Genomic DNA, 20,752 nt, shown 5'->3' with positions numbered 1-20,752 from the left:
TGCTTGTTCTGAAAAAAGTTTGACCTAAGTAAAAACTTAGTCAAAAAAGCTTCTTCTCTGCAAAGAGATGCTCTTCCAAAGAAGGTCAAAGAAGACCGAAACTTGGTACTGTGACACCTCCCTCCCCGTTCTCCTGGCCACCCTACCCTCCTCCTATGTGGCCCTTCGAGCCGACCGGCCGGCGGGCAAGGCAGGCGGTGGGGTTGCCCTGATCGCTCGGTCGGAGCTGAACTTCCAACTCACCTCCCATTCCCCCTGCTGACTTCCTGGTGGCCCGCTCTCTTTCATTTTCCCCCCCTATTACCTGCCTATTAATGTACCGGCCTCCCCAGCCCTCGCCTGCATTTTTGCCGGCCTTTCAAGACCTATTGGCCAACTTGGCGGTCAACTACGCCTCGGTCTTGGTGCTAGGGGATTTTAATTACTGGCCCTCTGACCCACACGAGTGCTCAGCCTCAAAAGAGTTTACACATTGCCTATCAACCCTTAATTTCGTGTCGCACATATTCGTCCCCACTCACTCCCATGGACACACACTGGACCAGGTCTGGTCCCTCAACCTCCCCGTGGCCTCGGCCACTGTCTCGCCGTGCCCTTGGTCCGACCATGCCCTCATTTCCTTCTCTATTCCCCGCAACGTGATGCCTAAAATTCCGTATGCCAAAAACACCTGGGCACGGAACTGGAATAGACTGGATTACCCCTCCTTGACCTCCATGCTCCGCGACTCTACTCCTACTCTTACTGGCTTAACATCTACCTCTCAAGCCAAGGGCATTAACACCTGGCTGGCGGATGGCTGCGACTCTGCGGCGCCCCTACGCCGCATCTCCGTCCGCCGACCAAAGGACTCTAATAGATGGTTCAACGACCACCTAAAAGCTCTCAAACTGAGCGCCCGACAGGCAGAAAGGCAATGGAGGAAAAATTACGATCCTCTATTAAAAACCCACTTCTCATCAGCTCTGGACAAATACAAAACAGCAATCCTGGCTGCTAAGTCCGCCTACTTTTCGTCCAAAATTACTTCTGCCGGAAACAAACCCAGGGTAATCTTCGGGATAGTGAATGACCTGGCATTCTCAGACCGAACCTCGCCCATTATTCCTCCCTCCCAACTTCTCTGCGACCAGCTTAATACCTATTTCTTAGATAAAATAGCAACCATCAAGCTTAATATCCCTCCACCCTCCTCTGCCTTCGTCGATCCCGCCCCCCCTCCCCTCCCCCACCTTCTTACCTCTATCCCCCCCCTCACGCAGGACTCTTTTCTGGAGATCCTCCCTAAAGTGAAGTCGGGATCTCCCGCGGACGTCTGCCCAGCACGAGTCCTGCAGCAAATATACTCCAGCTGCCCTGACCCCCCCATTGCCTTCCTCAACAGCTCCCTGGCACAGGGCGTAGTGCCCTATTCGCTTAAAGCAGCTACCATAGTGCCCATCCTGAAGAAAGCTGGCGCTGACTCTTCTACCTCGGCTAACTATCGCCCCATCTCCCTGCTACCCTTCCTGGGCAAGGTGATGGAACGCCATGTTGCCGCGGTGCTCAGCGCCCATGTGGAGGCAAACGGGGGACTGGCTTCCCGCCAAGCCGGGTTCCGTCCCAGGCATTCGACCGAGTCAGTCGTGGTCTCAGTCTTGGACAAACTCAGAAAGGGTATGGACGAAAATAAACACCAGGCACTGGTCCTCCTTGATCTTTCCGCCGCCTTTGACACGGTGGACCACACCATCCTACTCACCCGTGTCAAGGCGGCCGGTATCGGGGGATCAGCTCTGATCTGGCTCTCCTCCTTTCTGAGGGAACGCACTCAGGCGGTCCGGTTAGGCGACTTCACGGCCACTCCCCTTCCTGTCACTTGTGGTGTTCCCCAGGGATCCTCGCTCTCCCCCTTACTTTTCAACCTTTACATCTTTCCTCTCATCTTTGCACTACAGCAGCTGGAGGTCACCGTCTATAACTACGCGGATGACCTCCAGCTCATCTTTGATCTGTCCCCTTCTCCTCTCTCGGTCTCCAATTTCCAGTCAACCATGACACTCATCAGTGACTGGATGAACCACAACCACCTTAAGCTGAACCCGGATAAAACCGAGCTGGTTCTCACTGGTGGTCCATCCAGTCCCTGGAACTCTCTCTTCTGGCCCCCTTCTCTTGGCTTTGCACCGACCCCCTCCACCACGGTCAAAACACTTGGTGTCAAAATAAACAGCCAACTCACTCTCCACTCACAAATCAGTTCTGTGGTGTCCTCCTGTTTCTTTTCTCTTCGCACTATCCGCACTGTCTCCCGCTTCTTTTCCCCCCAGGCACTTAAGATCATTATGGCCGCACTCGTGATATCAAAATTGGACTACGCAAACGCTCTTTATCACGGTATCCCCGCTTTCAGTTTGCGTAGACTCCAGACCGTCCAGAATCAAGCAGCCCGGCTTGTGTACGGCCTCCCTCGTTATCACCACTCCACCCCCCTTCTTAGAGAGCTTCACTGGCTCCCCATAAAGGAACGGGCCCTATTCAAGATCGGGTGCATGGTCTTCCAGGCCCGCCAGGGCTCCGCCCCTGCTTTCATCTCCTCACTAATCAAGTCCTATTTACCCACAAGAGAACTTCGATCTTCCTCCAGGTCCCTCCTCCAGATCCCTCGCTTCACTCGCAAAAAGTGGGGCGGGGCGAATTTCTCCACCCTAGCTCCAACCTTCTGGAACTCACTTCCTGACCACCTCCGGTCTGCCACCCAGTATCTCCCCTTTCGCAGAGATCTGAAAACGTTCCTTTTTAGCCAAGCCTTCCCCATTTAATCCCCTTCAAATATCCCTTTCTTCTCTCCCTGGTCTTCTTGTTTTCACCTCAGTTGCCGATCTCCCCAGCGCCAAGAAACCGCAAGGTGCATGCTGCGCTTTACAAGTATTTTAAATTAGAAATTAGAAATTAGAAGAATGATTGAAATGGGTGGGGTCTTTCAATAGTTAGAACAGGAAGTGTAATGAACCAATCATATCTCTTTTTTTGCAGGTCACATGGGATCCGCGCACCCTGCGCTTACGCAGCACGCACCCAGCACGCATCCGCGAAATTGAATTTAAAAGGAATATAGGATTAGATGTAAAAATATATTACTTTTAAGAGTAGTTTAGAGTTTGTCTTCAATTAATATTCAGATGAAATACATATATATATGTTTTTTTAAATGTTAAATATTTCGCGGGATACGCGCATCCACCACGTCATACACGCATATGACGCATCGCGGAAGCGTGCAAGCGTTGCGTAACTTACATCGTATAGGCTTGGAGTCGCGTACCGGTCGCATTGCAATCGCGCATCAAACACGTACCCAACGCATACCGTGCGCGGATGCTTTCGCATAGGGATCGAGAACGGTGCGCATAGGGTGCGCGGATCCCAAAAAAATGGGGAAAAAAATAAAAAATAACGTTTTGAAAATATAGTTTAAAAAATATTTTCAAAAATATAAAAATATATTTTTAAAAACCCAATAAAAACAAATAATATTTTTTAATTTTTAAAAGAATTAATTGAAAAAATAAGTTAAAAAAATGTTGATTCAAAAGTATTTAAAAAAACATAATTAATGAAATTGACACACTGAAATTGAAAAATATAGAAATCCAATGAAAATCATTAAACATGATATCTTTAGAGATAAGTTATTAGCATTTAAAAACCCTTTAAAATTCACTGAGAAAACCATAGGTTTCATGCACGTTATAGTTAGGAATTGGCATTTAAAAAACCTTTGAAATTCACTGAAAAAAACATAGGTTTCAGGGGCGTTATAGTTAGGTATTGGCATTTGAAAAACCTTAGAAATTCACTGAAAAAACCATAGGTTTCAGGGGCGTTATAGTTAGCTGGACATTTCCCTCATACAAAACCCTAGAAATTCCCCCGTTATAGTTAATTCAGCTAACTATAACTGGTGCCCCCGCAATGCACTGCTGATGACGTCACATATTACATCACTCATGACATGGTCAGTGACATCACTGATGACATCACTGATGACATCTCAAATGACATCACTGATGACATCACTGATGACGTCATCCATGTGATAAATTAGTGCATCTTCTCACACCCTTTGATATACCCAATGAAAACTTCAGACGTACATTCTCAAAACCATAGATACTCCAATACCAATAACTACATACCCACTCTTTGACTCTTAGGTCTACACACACATCCACTCACTCACCTGTACAGTCACTCATACTTACAGTCACTCAGTACAGGACTATCATATGAATTTATACACCTATATAGACACTCACACACCACCAATCATCCATAGAGGTACTCACACACCTAGTCAGTCATGCAAATAATTAATCACACTCCCATTTACTCATCTATCCAGTTATACTCACACACGTTCACTTACTCATAAAAATACTACCACATTCTTACGCTCTTATACTGATCACTGATACAAGCACACACTCATCCATACAGCCACTCTCACAATCACACACTCTCACATATACGCACTTACATACTCTTACACACATATATACTGCCTGTCACAGATGTAGTTACTCACACATGTACCACTGAGATATACATTCAATCACTAACACACCCATACATACACTCACCTAACCATACAGTCTATCACAGATGCACTCTTAAAATCATGCACCCATAGAATCACCCACTCACACATCAATGCACAGAGTCACACACACACCACCCACACAAACACTCAGACACCCATACAGATACTCAGACAACCAATCAATAACCCATATAGACACTCATGTAACTATTCAGAAAACCATACAGCCGCTTACACAGCAACAGACAGAAATTCACACAGTTTAGTCACTAGTCTGCAGTAACATACGTTTAATGACTCACTTATAGAGTCAGTCACGCACCTACTAAATCATCCATTCACACACTTATACACCCACTCATTCTTCCATAGGCCTTTCCCTATATATATTAAACATATTAAAACTTTACAGAAACACACAGTCATTGGATGATGTCATCAGTGATGTCATCAGTGATGTCACTGACCATGTCATGAGTGATGTAATATGTGACGTCATCAGCAGTGCATTGCGGGGGCGCGAGTTATAGTTAGCTGAACTAACTGTAATGGGGGATTTTCTAGGGTTTTGTACGAGGGAAATGTCCAGCTAACTATAACGCCCCTGAAACCTATGGTTTTTTCAGTGAATTTCTAAGGTTTTTTAAATGCCAATACCTAACTATAACGCCCCTGAAACCTATGTTTTTTTTCAGTGAATATATATATATATATATATGTTTGTATATGTGTGTGTGTGTGTGTGCCTGTGCATATGTAGCAGTAGTCACTCTGTAGTTATAGTTAGGATTCCCAGTGATAGGAATTCTTTGCATTTTTGCTCGCTAATAACTTTACCCCCATTTTGCTGAATCTCCATGAAACTTTGCAGACCTATTTCTTTATCTACATTGGTGGACGATGCAACATTTCGCAGTGATTTTTTAATGATGGGGGAGGCAAAGAAAAACGTTTTTGTTTAACCAATGCTTTTTCCATAGACTTTTTTAGATGGACGTACTGCCAAAATGGCTGAACCTATTTTCATGAAATTTGGAGGAAATAGAGAATATGGTGTGAAAGGATCCTTTGTGGGTTTTCCTGAAAATACATTTAGCCATTTTGGACTTACAAGGCACTAACATTTTCTGACATCTGAGGCAGCGAAATAAAGTGAAATTTCATGAAATACTGCGAAATTACAGCAGTATTTCATGGTACATGCTAATGACAAGGCATTTTATGATTGGATGATGGCTGCCTTTACAAGAGTAAAAGGCCATCATGTTATTTTACCCATACTTTGGCTGTGTTCTGGGTTAAAAGTAAGTAGTAGATTTTATACAAGGCTTTACATTTTTTCCCTATCTCTTAAGCCCTTTCTCAACCTTCCCCCCCTCGGAGTGGACATTATTCCTTTTGGGCAGGGGAACGCATGACCCCCCTCCATGACCCTCTTTGAAGCCCCAGGAATCCCAACCCCCGAGGCTGTTGTATCAAATAGGGGAAGGGGGCTGTGCAGCTCCACTCTTCAAGCCTTAATAGGCCCCTGCGACGCCATCCCTGGGGCCAAATGCAATAAAAAAGGGGAGGGACTTCGTCCCCCCCAAGCCTTAATAGACCCCAGGGAACCCATCCACTAGGGCTGATGGCAATAAAATACAGCCTCCCTCCCTGCACCTGTAAAGGCCTTGGGTACTGTTGGGTGTTATGATGCATGAGCAGGGTGACTTTCCTATGGCTGCTGCGCTTGGGTAAACAACGTTTACCATGAAACTTTTTGCCTGCAGGCAATCACATCGCGGTCGTTACAACGACCGCGTTGTGATTCCGCATACCATTACTCCGCAAGTCGGAACAATGACTTGCTGAGGGGGGGAAGGTGTTGGATTTGAAATCCAACACCTTCCCTACTGCCGCACAGACTGGCGCTTTGCTTGATGCGGTGCAATACGACAACTACAATGGCTGCAATGGCGACACGCTTCTTCCTCGATGCGAGACTCTTCTCTTGATGCGGTGCAATGCGTCAGCTACGATGGCTGCGATGACGACACGCTTCTTCGGCGTTGCAAGACACTTCCTGGATGATGCGAGATGCTTCCGCTCGATGCGATGCTGCAGCGGCGACACACTTTACGAGATGCGACGACAACTGCTCAGACGGCGGCACGCTTCTCCTTCTTGAGACGCGCTTCCAGCTCCTTGCGACACACAGTCCCTCAGAAGGCCCAACAACAGCAGCAGGCACTTCCAAAGAACTCTGGGGAGCTGGGGGGTGAAGTATGTTGTTCCTGAGACTTCAGCAGGAGGCAAGCTCTTTTCCAAGCCCTTGGAGATCCTTCACAAGTTGAGCAAAAGTACACACAAAGTTCCTTTCTCCTCTCTTTGGCAGTAAGGTAACAGCCCAACCCATCGGGCTGGCCATATACTAGACGGGGTGTTTACTAACGACCCGAGACTCTCGGTTGGTCCCCCCCTGCCTCTGGTCTGGTCTGACCATTTGGCAGTGCCTCTAGAAATAGCATCTTCCCCTGCAGGTGCGCCTAAGCTGAGCTCCATCAACAGAGAACCCAAAAGGAGCTATAGGAATATTACCAACGAATCCCTTGCTCCGTTTATAGGGTGTAGCTCGTATTCATCTATCAGGGAAGCTGGTGAGGCTGCACAAGAGCTCGCTAATTCTATCACTAGAGCTGTAGATGTGCTAGCCCCTGCATCCCTTCGGTACTCAGCAAGGCGTAAACCTTCAGCTCCCTGGTTCACTGAGCCGTTAAGGCTCCTGAGGCAGAGCTGCAGGAGACAGGAGAGAAGATGGCGAAAATCCTGGGACCCCACTGAAGTAGAGGCACACAAACGTCTGCTGCAAGAATACAAGGTCAGGGTGATAAAGGAAAAGCAGGAGTTTTTCTCCAACCTTACCACATCCCTCACATCATCTAAGGAACTTTTTAAGATTGTGGACTCCCTATGTTCCCTACAAGTGCCTGATCCAGTTGTGGGCTCACAGGAGTTGTGTAATACAATCTCAGAGTTTTTCCATAATAAAATTGAGGATATCTATCTTGCTCTGGAAACACAGAGGAGTACCCTGGGGGCTCACTCTCCCTTGGCCCTCGCAAAATTGGAGTCCTGGACCAGAGATCCCACTAAGACCCTCACCCATTTCCCGCCGCTTTCCCTTGAGGAGCTTGATCTTCTGTTGGACAAGACAAAGTCGGCCTCTCCTTCGGACCCTTGTCCCCTGAAAGTGCAGAAAGCATGTAGGGACACCCTACTACCGCCTCTGATGGAGGTGATGAATGGTGCTATGGCACAGGGTACTTTCCCGGCAGCCTGGAAAAAGGCGATAGTGAAGCCCCTGCTTAAAAAGCCCACCCTGGACCCAGAAATGCTCAAAAACTTCAGACCCATATCTCTGCTGCCTGCCCCAGCCAAAATGCTCGAATCCCACCTTAGTTTTCATCTGTCTGCTTTCCTGGATTCCTCTTGGTATCTGGACAACTCCCAGCATGGATTCAGGAAATTCCATAGTACGGAATCTGCACTCACTATGGTGGTGAATAATATTCGAACGAAGGTAGATCAAGGTCAGACCACTCTTTTGGTCCTACTTGATCTAACGGCAGCATTTGATACCCTGTCTCCCTCGACTTTAACATCACGTCTGAGGGAGGTAGGAGTGGGGGGTCCGGCCCTGAGCCTTTTGTCCTCTTTTTTAGATCTAAGAAAGCAGAGGGTCAAGCTTGGAGAGTTCCTCTCCCCTGCCAAATCCTTGCAATGTGGGGTTCCACAGGGGTCGGCCTTGAGCCCGACCCTGTTTAACATTTACGTGGCCCCACTTGCTAAGCTTGTGAAATCGCAGGGGATGGAGGTGGTGTCATACGCCGATGACACCCAAATCATGGTGTCCCTGGCTCACTCGGTTAGTACATCCGCGTTCAACTTTAGGAACTGCATGCAAGCAGTCTCCGAATGGATGATCCAAAACTCCCTAAAGGTGAACGGCGATAAAACCGAGGTCCTGATCTTTGGTAAGAATCAGGATATTTGGTCCAGTGAGTGGTGGCCCCCATCTTTGAGAACCTGCCCTATTCCATCCCACTCTGCCAGGAACCTTGGCGTTATATTTGACACCTCGCTGACTATGACTCTCCAGGTCAATAGAACGGTGGCCACCTGCTGGGGGGTTATCAAGATTCTTAGGAGAATCGTTCACTATCTTTCCCCCCAGGCCCGTAAGCAGATTGTGGTTGCGCTAGTGGGTTCAAGGTTGGACTATTGCAACGCACTATATGCAGATATCAACAAGGGTCTCATTCAACGCCTTCAGGCTGTGCAGAACGCTGCCGCAAGATTTGTTCTGGCTGTACCTAATGCTTCCTCGGCTACATTAGCCAGTAAGAGTTTGCACTGGCTTCCAATCCAGCATAGGATCTCGTTCAAACTTCTGTGCTTGGCGTATGGAGCCCTATTGGCCGGATCCTCCGATGCCTTAGGTTCCCTGCTAACCTGCTATATCCCAAGCAGGTGTCTTCGCTCCTCCGAGATGAATCTTCTTGTAGTTCCCCGTTCCAAGAAAGTCAGATGGGGCAGCAGGGCCTTTTCCAACTTGGCCCCTCTTTTATGGAATGCCCTCTCCTCGGAGATTAAGGCCCAACCTTCACTAGCCCTCTTTAAAAAAGCGCTCAAAACGTGGTGTTTCATCAAGGCCTACCAGTAAGCAAGTGCATTTGATCTAACTAGCATTCTTTGGTTAGGCGCCTTGACGCACATTGGGCTTAGTAGCGCATTATAAATTGGATTTCATTCATTCATTCATTCAGGCCAATCCCCCAGGTTCAGGGATAGTTTCCTCCTCAGCTTCTTCTGGTTCCTCCCTCAGCAGAGGTTCTTCTTGTTTTCCCAAAATGATCTAAATTCTTGGGATCAGGGTCCCAATATTTATACCCACAAATCCTTTGTCCTCTGAGGGCAGAGGGGCCTTTGCCTTGTTCAAACCGGTTCTGGTCAGTCCTGAAGCACTTTGTTTACCTGAATCCTTCTTTCCTTTCAGGGTGCAGGGCAGAGACATCAGACGCACCGCAGGAGGTGGAGCCAGCATTGTGGAGGGAAAGCACAGCCCTGGAGCACTTTGTTGACATGATTCCTTCTCTCCTTTCACAGTGCAGGGCAGAGACATCAGACGCACCACAGGGGGTGGAGCCAGCACCGTGGGGGGCAGGCACTGTCCTATTCAGGTCCCAGGTGCAACTCCTCCCTCCCATCTAGATGCAGATCTCTCTATTCACCACTGGGCGGACTCACCCTGTCTCCGGGAATTCTCCAGCCCTGTCACTCAAACTCCAGACAGGGAATAAACAGCCTAGCAGAGGCAGGTTTGAATGGTTAGACAAGAAAATGCCTACTTTCTAAAAGTGGCATTTTCAAACACAAAATGTTAAAACCAACTTCACTAAAAGATGTATTTTATCATTCTGAGTTCAGGCATACTAAATTCGATTTCTCCATGTTCCCTGAATCAGTTAGGATTATAAAATGTAATAACCAAACTGCCCATTCCGGCCTATGGAGAACAGGTAGTCTTGCAATTGTGAAAAACGAAAATGGCTGTAATTCACTATTAGAACATTCCACACACACCAGGGCATGTCCTACCGTATCCTTACAATGCACCCTGCCCTTGGGTCTACCATAGGGGTGTCTGATATGAAGAAAAGGGAAGGTTTAGGGACTGGCAAGGGGGTGCACTTGCCCAGTCAGCATGACAGTACCAGACTGCACACAGGCTCTGCAATGGCAGACCTTAGATACATGTTTACAGGCTGCTTCTGTGGGTGGCACAACCAGTGCTGCAAGCCCACCAGCAGCATTTGGATTTACAAGCCCTGGGCACTCCTGGTGCACTGTACTAGGGTCTGACAAGTAAACCAAACCAATCAATCATTGAATCACAAATCATACATTAATTTACCATGGGGAGAGCATATGCACTTTAAATCTGATCAACAGTTGTAAAGTGCCCAGAGACATAAAACAGCCAACAACAGGTCAGAAGAAATATAGGACGAAGGCAAAAAGTTCAGGGATGCACCTGCAAAAAGGGCCAAGTCCAACACCCCCTAAGGCAGGATCCTGAATTATACATTTTCAACACGTTTACAGGGTACTCTTTAACTGCAGCTAAGTTGGCACAAAAACTTGCACAGTGATATTTTTCAGGGTGGAAATGCCACCAAAGCAGATAAGTGGAGAAACTTGGACACCTTTGTTTAACCTATATGCTACAGCACACACACAGTTGGCCCTAGAATTAAAAATAAAATAAAATAAACTTTCTGTTCTCTCGTAGAAAAAACCCCAATTATAATACCCACCAAGATAAATCTGGGCGAACACATAAAAGAAGCTATCAAGAAATCAATGTTTCTACGTGTTTCTCTTACCCGTATGATGCTGATGTTGCCATGTGCAAGGATCACTTAGCGGTGTTTACAGAAGCACAGTGAACCTGAGATAATAATATAACGTCAAGTAGAGACAGGATCCACCATTGTTTAAAACATTTCAAACAGCGTGGGTGAACACATGCCTACAAGTACAATAGTTTTCGTGCTTTAGCTTCAAGGCATCCCATTATCTTGTGACGTATATTTGCACAGTATTTGTCAAATAGTTTTATTCAGGCACAATACATACTCGTTTTAACTGCCAACAATTAAAGACAACACTGCAGGGAGTAGTTAAGCATCTTATAAAAACAGTTTATCATTCAGTCGATCACAGTTTTTTTTTTGTTGCCTTGAACTTTAAAAGACATTTCTTAAACGAATTTGCGACGATTAGTCATCGAAAGGATTGCTACTTTTAGTCGAGTTTAAGGTGTGTTACTGTACACCTGTGAATAGTTCTAATACCAGTGAGCAAACAGCAAGCCTGCACACTTAAAACGAAAGAAATAGTCACAAAACAAAACAAACCAAGCAGGGTCACAAAGAATGATACCAAAATAGATTGAGAAAATACAGTGAAGACCGCAGTTTGAGCGAGAGAAAGAACATACAAAGAGGGAGAGACAAAACAAAGAAGAAAGAAGCAGAGAGAGAGAATGTGTGAAAAACAGAGAGAGAAAGGCACAGCGAGTGGACCAGACAGAGGAAAAGTGTACAAGGAGAGATTGTGGAAAAGATATATACTGAGAATGACATACAAAGTGTGTGAATTAGACTGCTAGAGAGAGAGAAAGAAAATGAAAACGAGACTGTAGGAGACTGGATTTTTATTGCAGCACCAGTGTTCTTTCCCTAGTCTCTACAATTGTTCCACGGTTGGCAACCACTTTAGGGCACTTGGAAGTCCCTATTTAGTGGCCCCTAAGGGCTGCAGCACGAATTGTACCACCCTAAGGGGCCCCTTACCAAGATCATGCAAACTGCCACTGTAGCCTGCGTGTTTTGGTGCAGAGAAAACCTAAGAGTCCACACAAAGCACTGTGGGCCTCATGTAGGTAAATACATTTTACCGGTTCTTAAATACCGAGCCGTACCGAATCGGTAAATTAGAATCGGTAAGTTATATGTAGGTAAAAATTCGGTAACAGTTACCGATTCGGTAACATTCGGTAAATACGAATCGGAATTCACCGAATCGGTAAATACCGAGGTGATAATTACCGAATCGGAAAATACCGAGGTGGTATCTACCGATTCGGAAAAGACCGAGGTGGTATCCACCGAATCGGAAAATACCGAATCGGTATGTACGGATTCGGTAAATAACATCACATGACTTGACGAAACAGCTAATCCTGTGCAACGACAGCCCACCCAACCAGGAACTGCCCACACCCAGGCAGGTGTACACAATTAGCCGACGTGGCCACACCCAGGCAGGTGTACATAATTAGCCGACCCTGGAGAGGCTTGGAGTGCAGAGGAGAGGCAGGGAGCAGTTGCATGTGCGAGCGGGAAACGAACAGCATGTCCAGCCAGAGAACACAGAAAGACGGAGGGGAAAGGAGGAGGAAGCTCAAATTCAGCCCCAAGGAACTCCAGGTGCTGGTGGAGGAGGTGGTGAAGCAGCACCAGAAGCTGTTTGGGAGGCAATCCCTGCAAGTGCCTGAGGCCGAAAAGCGCAACATATGGCTGGCCATCCAGGCGCAGGTCAATGCTGTGGGAGTGACCCACAGGGACATTGAGGTCCTCAAAAAGCGCTGGTATGACCTGAGGATTGTGACCAAGAGGAAGATGGGCGACATCCAGAAGGAGGCCAGCCAGACCGGAGGTGGAACCAACAGGGCACCTGCCCTCACCGAACTGGAGGAGCTGGTGGCGGCCACAATCGAGCAAGAGAGCGTCGTGGGTCTTGGGGACGCCGACAGCTCTGCCAGAGCCGCAACACACCAAGGTAAGACGAAAGCACAGCAATGTAGCCCCCCCTACCCCTATCCCACATCCCCCATTGTGAAACGAGAATCACACTGCAGTCCACACGTGTCAGTGCAGACAGGCAATGCATTCCGGGAGATGTAGTCAGGGCAACACTAACCATGACGTAAATGTCACAGGGCAACAGGGCATGTCACGCACTCGAGGCACAAGGAGACAGAGGACAGATTGGAATGTGAAATGATTTATTGTGACGCTTGCAATGCAGCCCTTCGGGGACACTGAGCCAATGTTGTTTTTCTGTCCACAGATGTGACATCATGCAGTACAGGGCATGCTGCAGGGGAGACGGCACACCTGCCACAAAAATCACCTCTAGCCAGCACGAGTTCAGACCAGGGAGCAGGCCCACTGGCAGCCGCACCACCAACACAGCCAGCCTCGCCGCACACAGAGCCAGCATCACCTCACCGAGAGCCAGCATCACCACAACCACAGCCAGCATCGCCACTCATGTTCGAATCACCGGCCACATCTCCGCTTGCAGGTGTGAGAATGAGGAGGCGTCCAGCAGCCAGGCTACGAGCCTTCGACACCTCGTCAGACGACAGCATGGGCCCAGAAGACCGCACCGGGCACCAGGAAGGGAGCCATCCCACTGTGCCCCACACCTCACAGGCAGCACAGACGGGAGCAAGAGGGCGCCGCAGGTCGCGTGTCCAGAGTCCACCAGCACCCACTGACGGCCATGGTGTCTTCTTGGGGCTCGAGGGCCAAATGTTGAAGCAACAGCGCCTGCAATCAAAGGCAGTTATGTCAGTCCAGAGGCACATGTGGGTGATGAAGACAAGCTTAGTCAACATGGACACAAACATTGGCGGCATGGCTGCGGGCATTCGGGACATGTCCCAGTCAATCCAGCAGTTGTGCAGCAAATTAGATGCTGACATCGAAGCACGGCGCCGGGAACGCCAGAGAAGGGACACTACCAGCAGGGCACTCAACCGTCTGGCAACTGCGACTTCCCTACTTTGCCGGCGCTCTGTGACGATGCAGGAGGGCCTAACACAGTGCTGCAGCGACCTGTCTCGGGGGATGGTGCAGGTGACAAGTGCACTAGGGGTGCTATTGACTAGTCAGGCGTCGACAACTGCTGCAGGGGATGCTGCGGAGCGCATCGACACCAGCAGCAGCATCACACCCCCCGTCCCAGAAGCACGCAGGAGCAGCAGGCGGCTTGGGGTTGGCTCTAGTGAGGATGCACAGGCCGTGCAATCCACCACTGCAGCGCGTATGCGCAAACATTGATGTGGCCCTGCTTAGCCACTTCCCATTGGGTGACGTAACCCTGGACATACTCCTTGTATAGATGGTATATTGCCAGATTGGCCTGTTCATGTGTTCATGGCGTGGTGCCACATTAAACTACGTCATGACTTCTCACAACTCGCTGTGTCCCCTCACTTACTCAGAAATAGTTGCATGTGATCTCTGCCCGTCTCTCTCTCCCATCGATTGCAGTTGGCACTCTAGCTGCGCTGCCCTCTGGCTGGCCTGACTCATCCTCGTTGTCCTCAAAATATGTTAGTTCCACATCTGTACCTTTTTTCGTGGCAAGGTTGTGCAGCATTGCACAAGTGGCAATAATCTTGCAGCAGGTGATGGGTTTGTACTGGCGTGCGCCTCCGCTCTTGTGGAGGCAGCGGAACCTGCTCTTCAGTAGTCCAAACGTGCGCTCCATCACATTGCGTGTTGTTTTGTGGGCCACGTTGTATCGTCTCTCGCTCTGGGTTGCTGGGAGTAGGTAGGGAGTGAGGATGAATGAACGGCATGCATATGCACTGTCGCCTGGATGAGTAAGAGGGAACCATCAGTTACATGCCTCTATACACTCTGATTTGCAGGTTTCAAGGGGCGTCACTGTTACTTACCCAGTAGGTATCCCTCTCCGAATTCGCCGGCACTCAGTCGTGTGTAGATCCCACTATTCTGGAAGATGTAAGAGTCGTGGGTGCTCCCAGGAAACTTTGCAACAATATCTGTGATGATGTTCCCTGCATCACAGATCACCTGCACATTGATGGAGTGGGTGGACTTCCTGTTCCTGTAGATGTGCTCTGTATCAGCTGGTGGACAGATTGGGATGTGTGTACCATCAATACAGCCGATGACATGGGGGAACTGTGCCATGTGATAAAAGTCTGTTTTTGTTTTCTGCAGTGCAGCCTGTGTGTTTGGGAAGCTTATGTAGTGGTGCATTCTCTGCATCATGGCATCCAGGAACTTCCTGAAGAAACGGGACAGGCAACTCTGGGATACACCACCCACCGCAGCTATCACCACCTGATAACTGCCGGATGCCAGTAGATGTAGGCTGCAGAGCACCTGCACATGTGGTGGTATGGCGTGCGCCCTTCTTGTTGGCTGGTCCAGGAGTGGGTGCAGGTCCCTTATCAGGTCCATGATGGTTTCGAGGTGTAGCCTGTACCTCTCATGTATCTCTGCATCAGTCAGCTGTAATAGTGTGATGCGCTGTCTGTAGATTTGTTCCTCCCGTCGCCACACCCTCAGTCCTGCTGCCTGTAGACGTAGGCGCCTTGCAATGACGTACATGGCGGCCATGTTGTCCACGCTGTTGCATTTTGGGATTGCTTATGTGCATTGTTGATGGTTACCACCTGCTTTCAATCCGTGTTAATTACCGACTCTTATTTACCGATTTTCCTGGATTTCTTAATTACCGCCTGCTCCTACATGTCATTTTAAATTTTTACCACTTCATATTTACCACTTCATATTTACCGATTCGTTAATTATGTATTCGGTAAACATGAATCGGTATTTTGGAATTCGGTAACTATGAATCGGTATTTACCGCCTCATATTTACCGAAAAGTGGTTTTTGGACTCCTACATCTCACTTGTCTGAATACCGGTCGGTAACGGCATATTTACCGAAAATCCGCCGTTACCGACCGGTATTTCGCTACCTACATGAGGCCCTGTGTGTGGTATAGATAAGTCTACAGCAGGCCTTACAGCCCAAAGCCAGGGTGCACTATACCCATGTTTGGGCATATGTGCCTGAGTGGATGAGTCCCCATGATATCTAAGTTCACACTTAGATATTACAAGTGCGCAGGAAAGTTATGATGAGTTCATGGGCTGGACACCTAATCTTAATAAACCCACACTGATGCCAGTGCTGAATTTATTAATAAGTGAACCCAGAGGCCACCATAGAGTTGCTCCTTGAAAATCTACCGACTACTAGTGTGTTGACTGACTGGCCTCGACCAGCCAGCCACCATAGACAAGTTTCTGACCTCCTCAGGTGAAAGCCTTTGCTCTCGGAGGTCGGGAACAAAGCCTGCCCTGGGCGGAGGTGATCACACCTCCTCCAAGCAGGATGGACATTCCAGGGCGGGAAGCTTCAAATTCCCTGCCGACTTTGTTATACAACCCAGGGTCTCTCCAAATAGTGGAGGTGTCCCCCTCCTGACCTGACCACAATTTTTGGTAGCAAGCCATGCAGGACAATTAGTTAGATTAGGAGGTGTGAGGACGATGAGCCAGGACCACCCCTAGGGTGGGGCAGCAGATGTGGACCCCACTTTTCAGATTCCTCCATGTTGTTTTGGCAGGAATTAGCATTCTAGGGTCAGGGTTATGCCCTCATCATAAAGAGGGTGCAAGTACCTTAAGGTAGATAGCCCATTGGCTACTACCTGTCCCTCCATGTAAACACCCCACAATTGAGTATTTAGGTGGCACCCCTGAACCCAAGAACTCAGATTTGACTGATCAACAGAAAAAGGATAAAGAAGAGTCGCTGCCTGGTGAGAACTGCATTAGAACTTTGGTGCAAAACCCTACTGTCCTCAGCCCTCTCTTGACAGTCGTAACAGAGTGACTCATCCTGTGAGCTGGAGAACTACCAAAGCCTAGGGTAGCATGCCAGCAATTCAACAAACACCGAAAGTAGAGCAGCTACTCCCCTGCAATCCACAGGCACCAACAAGCAGAGTACGGTCATCCACCTTGCAGCTCCCCAGCCCGACCACTGCCACAGATGACCAGGATAAGGTACTCATACTCTGGAAGGTTTGATCTGTCTCCCCAACAGGTGTGATGACACCAGGATCAACTGGAGCCATGCAGTACCAACCCTCGGGGTACCGGATTCCCTGTACCAAACACCAACAGCAAAAGTCCAATCCGGATTCTCCCTGCACCAGGACCAAGCAGCCATCAAGGGACAAAGCATCACTGAGACACACTTCGAAAATGGCCCGGCTGCCTTGCTTTCTCCTCGTCCAGCTGTTTGCCCTCGATCACAAGGTGTATCTTCGCACACACCGCCAAACCACTCTACTCCCGAGCCTCCCAGCTCGGGTCCCCCAAAAAACAGCTGTGCCCCATGGTCCAAGACCCATTGCAACCTGAGTCCCAATTCTGGAGCCCTCATACTTGCCTGCAAGCCCCCTTCTGCAGCCTCTTTTCAGATGGCCCCCCCTTCTCCTCAGGGCCAGCTTCCAGCCTTACCAGCACCCTGATCCCGGTAGAACCCAGGTGATTCCCTAAGAACTGTTTATAGTACCTTGATCCCAGAATGTGAACCCCACAAACTGAATGTACCTACCTTATATGCATCTTTGACTTTTCCTCCCATAGGATTGAATTGTGCATAAAAGCACACAGGTTTGAACGTTTTACTTACCTGTGAATATTTCTGTGTTGAAAACTGTGCTTACCGTTAAATTAAGTTCTTGAGTTTAAAATATATATAAAAAGAACTGTTCTTTTTCTGAATTGGTCACAAATTTATTTTAGTGTGTGTCTCATTTATTGCCTCTGTGAGTACAACAAATGTTTAGTCTACCCTCTGATTAGGTGGTTGCTGGTGGGGGCATGGAGACTATCCTCCCCAATGAGTTTCTGTCCACGGCAGTGCTTAATTTGTAAACACATATGTGCCAGGGCTCTCATCAGGAGGGCACTGCAGCTTGCATAACACATTGCCCCTGCCATGCTGCCAGTGATAGCAACAACATAACTACCAACCATCACACTCCTATTAGTGTGACAATTCTGACTATTCCAGTCCCCCAAAGATATAGAAATGACTTGGGTGGCGGGTATAGTCATTTTTAATTTATGTTAAATTAATAATTGACCGTTGCTGTGGTCATCTCTAAATTAGCTAGACAGTGCCACCTTGTAGAAGACTGTCACAAGCACCGGTGTTGACAATTAAGTGCTGGTGCAAAGCACCGGAAACTACCGGCTCAAATTAAGCACTGGTTCTCAAGGTGTGTTAAGGTCTGTCTCCTGCTCACCCCAGGGCCACACCAATGCCCCAGAAAGGCCTAGTACAGACCAGTAGGGACGTCTTCATGTCCAGGGACCTGAGAGGGTGCCCTCCGCCACCCGGATGTCTCTTGGTTGCACACATCGCACATGCAAGTCACAGGGAGAGAAGCTGGGTGCATACATAGAAAAACCACCTCCAGTTCCAGAGAACATGAAGGTCCCCCATCTGAGAGCCATTCTTGATCCCCTGGGCCAATCCGTACTACACATGGGCCAGCCTTCGTGGACGGCGTCTGTCATCCCAAACTGTGAGTCTTTTGTGGAGTCTTATTTAAAGATTTGTCTGATCACTATCTAGCCAGCATTCTACTCTGCGGCCACGGATCCATCACTGGTGCCACTGCGTCAAACTGTGTTGGAAAGCTTGCTTCTCCAGACTTCCAATGCTCTCCCCTCTCTGGGCACTCTCTAACTGATTGTCCTGTAAGGTCGCAGCTCTATGCAACTCTGAGACAGTATGTTACTTGCCATCAATCTCAAAAGAGAGACCAAAGTGGAAAGTCCACCTGTAGCAGACTCCTTCATCAAGGAGTTTGCGAGTGATAGTGCTAAATTCTACTCTGCGCTGCAGTGTGAGCTGGGAGACATCCTGGTAAATTTTACATGCATAGTCCTGAAATGTCACTTCTCCCATTTTCCTGGCTTGTTGCAAGACCGCCTCTTTTTCTGAGAAGTAGTGTAGTTTACCAGTAGTGGAAATAGTGTCCTTGTGGTCCCTTCTGGGATTGCCGTCGGGGATGGACATTATCGGGGCGCACCTCTGGCTGGCCTTCTCTCATCAGGGTCGAAAGCATACCAACCACAAAGGTTGAGAGGTTTGCATCTGGAATCTCCTTGTTGGGTCTGCTGAGGTTGTAAGTTCTCTAATCTCGAACGATTCTCCAAGATCTCCAATCAATCAAACAGGGGTTTATTGAAGCGTGACTACTCACCCGTAATGGTCTCAAGGCGCAAGGGGTGGGGGGTTGCAGGTTCCATTCCATCAAAGAGTGGGTCTGTTGAAGAGCCAGGTTTTGAGGTTTCTTGCGAAGATGGGGAGCGATTTTGTCTGTCTGAGGTGAAGCGTAAGGGCGTTCCATGCTTTGGCCACGAGGAAGGAGAAGCAGCAGCCTCTCGATCTGGTCTGTCTGGTGTGGGAGACCATGGCGTAGGAGAGCTGGGCTGATCGTAGGGTTCTTTGGGGTGCGTGGAATTTGAGTCAGCTGTTCAGGTATGCTGGTCCGGTGCCGTGGCGGGCCTTGTGTGCGTGGGTGAGTATCTTGAAAGTGATTCTCGCCTCGACCGGGAGCCAGTGGAGTGTGCGCAGGTGCTGGGAGATGTGGCAGTGTTTTGGCAGGTTGAGGACTAGTCTTGCAGCGGCGTTCTGGATGTTCTGTAGCTTGCAGGTGAGGTTTTTGTTTATTCCGGCGTAGAGTGCGTTGCCGTAGTCGAGTCTACTGGTGACCAGGACGTGAGTGACGGTCTTTCGGTGTTCGAGGGGGTTCCATTTGAAGGTCTTAGGAAGGAGGCGGAGGGTGTGGAAGCAGGAAGACAAGACAGAGTTGATTTGGCGGTCCATTTTGAGTTCGGAGTCCAGGATGATTCCCAGGTTGTGTGCGTGGTCCGTGGGGGTTGGCGGGTTTCCGAGGGTATGGGGCACCAGGTGTCGTTCCAGGCGTCGGGGTTTGGGCCAATGATGAGTACTTCTGTTTTGTTGGTGTTTAGTTGTAGGCAGCTGTTTTTCATTCATTTGTTGACGGCTTCCATGCCTTCTCGAAAGTTGTGTCTGGCGGTGTTGGGCTCATTGGATAGGGAGAGGATGAGTTGGGTGTCGTCTGCGAACGACACGATGTTGAGTCCATAGGTTCTGACAATGGGGGCGAGTGAAAAGCGTCAGGCTGAGGGAGGAGCCCTGGGGGACTCTGCAGGTGGTAGGTGTAGGGTCCGAGAGGAAAGGGGGGGAGTGTTACCCTCTGCGTCCTGTTGGAGAGGAAGGAGCGGATCCAGTTGAGGGCCTTGTCCTGGATTCCTGCGTCGTAGAGTCTGCGTATTAGGGTGCAGTGTGAGACTGTGTCAAATGCCGCTGAAAGGTCGAGGAGGATGAGGGCTCCTGTCTCTCCTTTGTCCAGTAGGGTGCGGATGTCATCTGTTGCAGCGAGGAGGGTGGTTTCCGTGCTGTGGTTTTTTCTGAAGCCGGACCAGGAGGAGTCGAGGATGTTATGTTCTTCAATTAATGTGGCGACTTGGCTGTTATTGGCTTTCTCGATGACTTTCGCTGGGAACGGGAGCAGGGAGATGGGTCTGTAGTTTTTGAGGTCAGTGGGGTCCGCTGAGGGTTTCTTCAGGCGTGGGTTGACCTCGACGTGTTTCCGGTCGTCAGGGAACGAGGCGGTCGCCAGGGAGCGGTTGATGGCGTGGCGGACTATGGGTGTGATGGTGTCGGCGGCTCTGT

The sequence above is a fragment of the Triturus cristatus genome, chromosome 5_2 (assembly GCF_964204655.1).
Source record: "Triturus cristatus chromosome 5_2, aTriCri1.1, whole genome shotgun sequence".
Classification (NCBI taxonomy): domain Eukaryota; kingdom Metazoa; phylum Chordata; class Amphibia; order Caudata; family Salamandridae; genus Triturus; species Triturus cristatus.
This window is presented reverse-complemented; position numbering follows the sequence as displayed.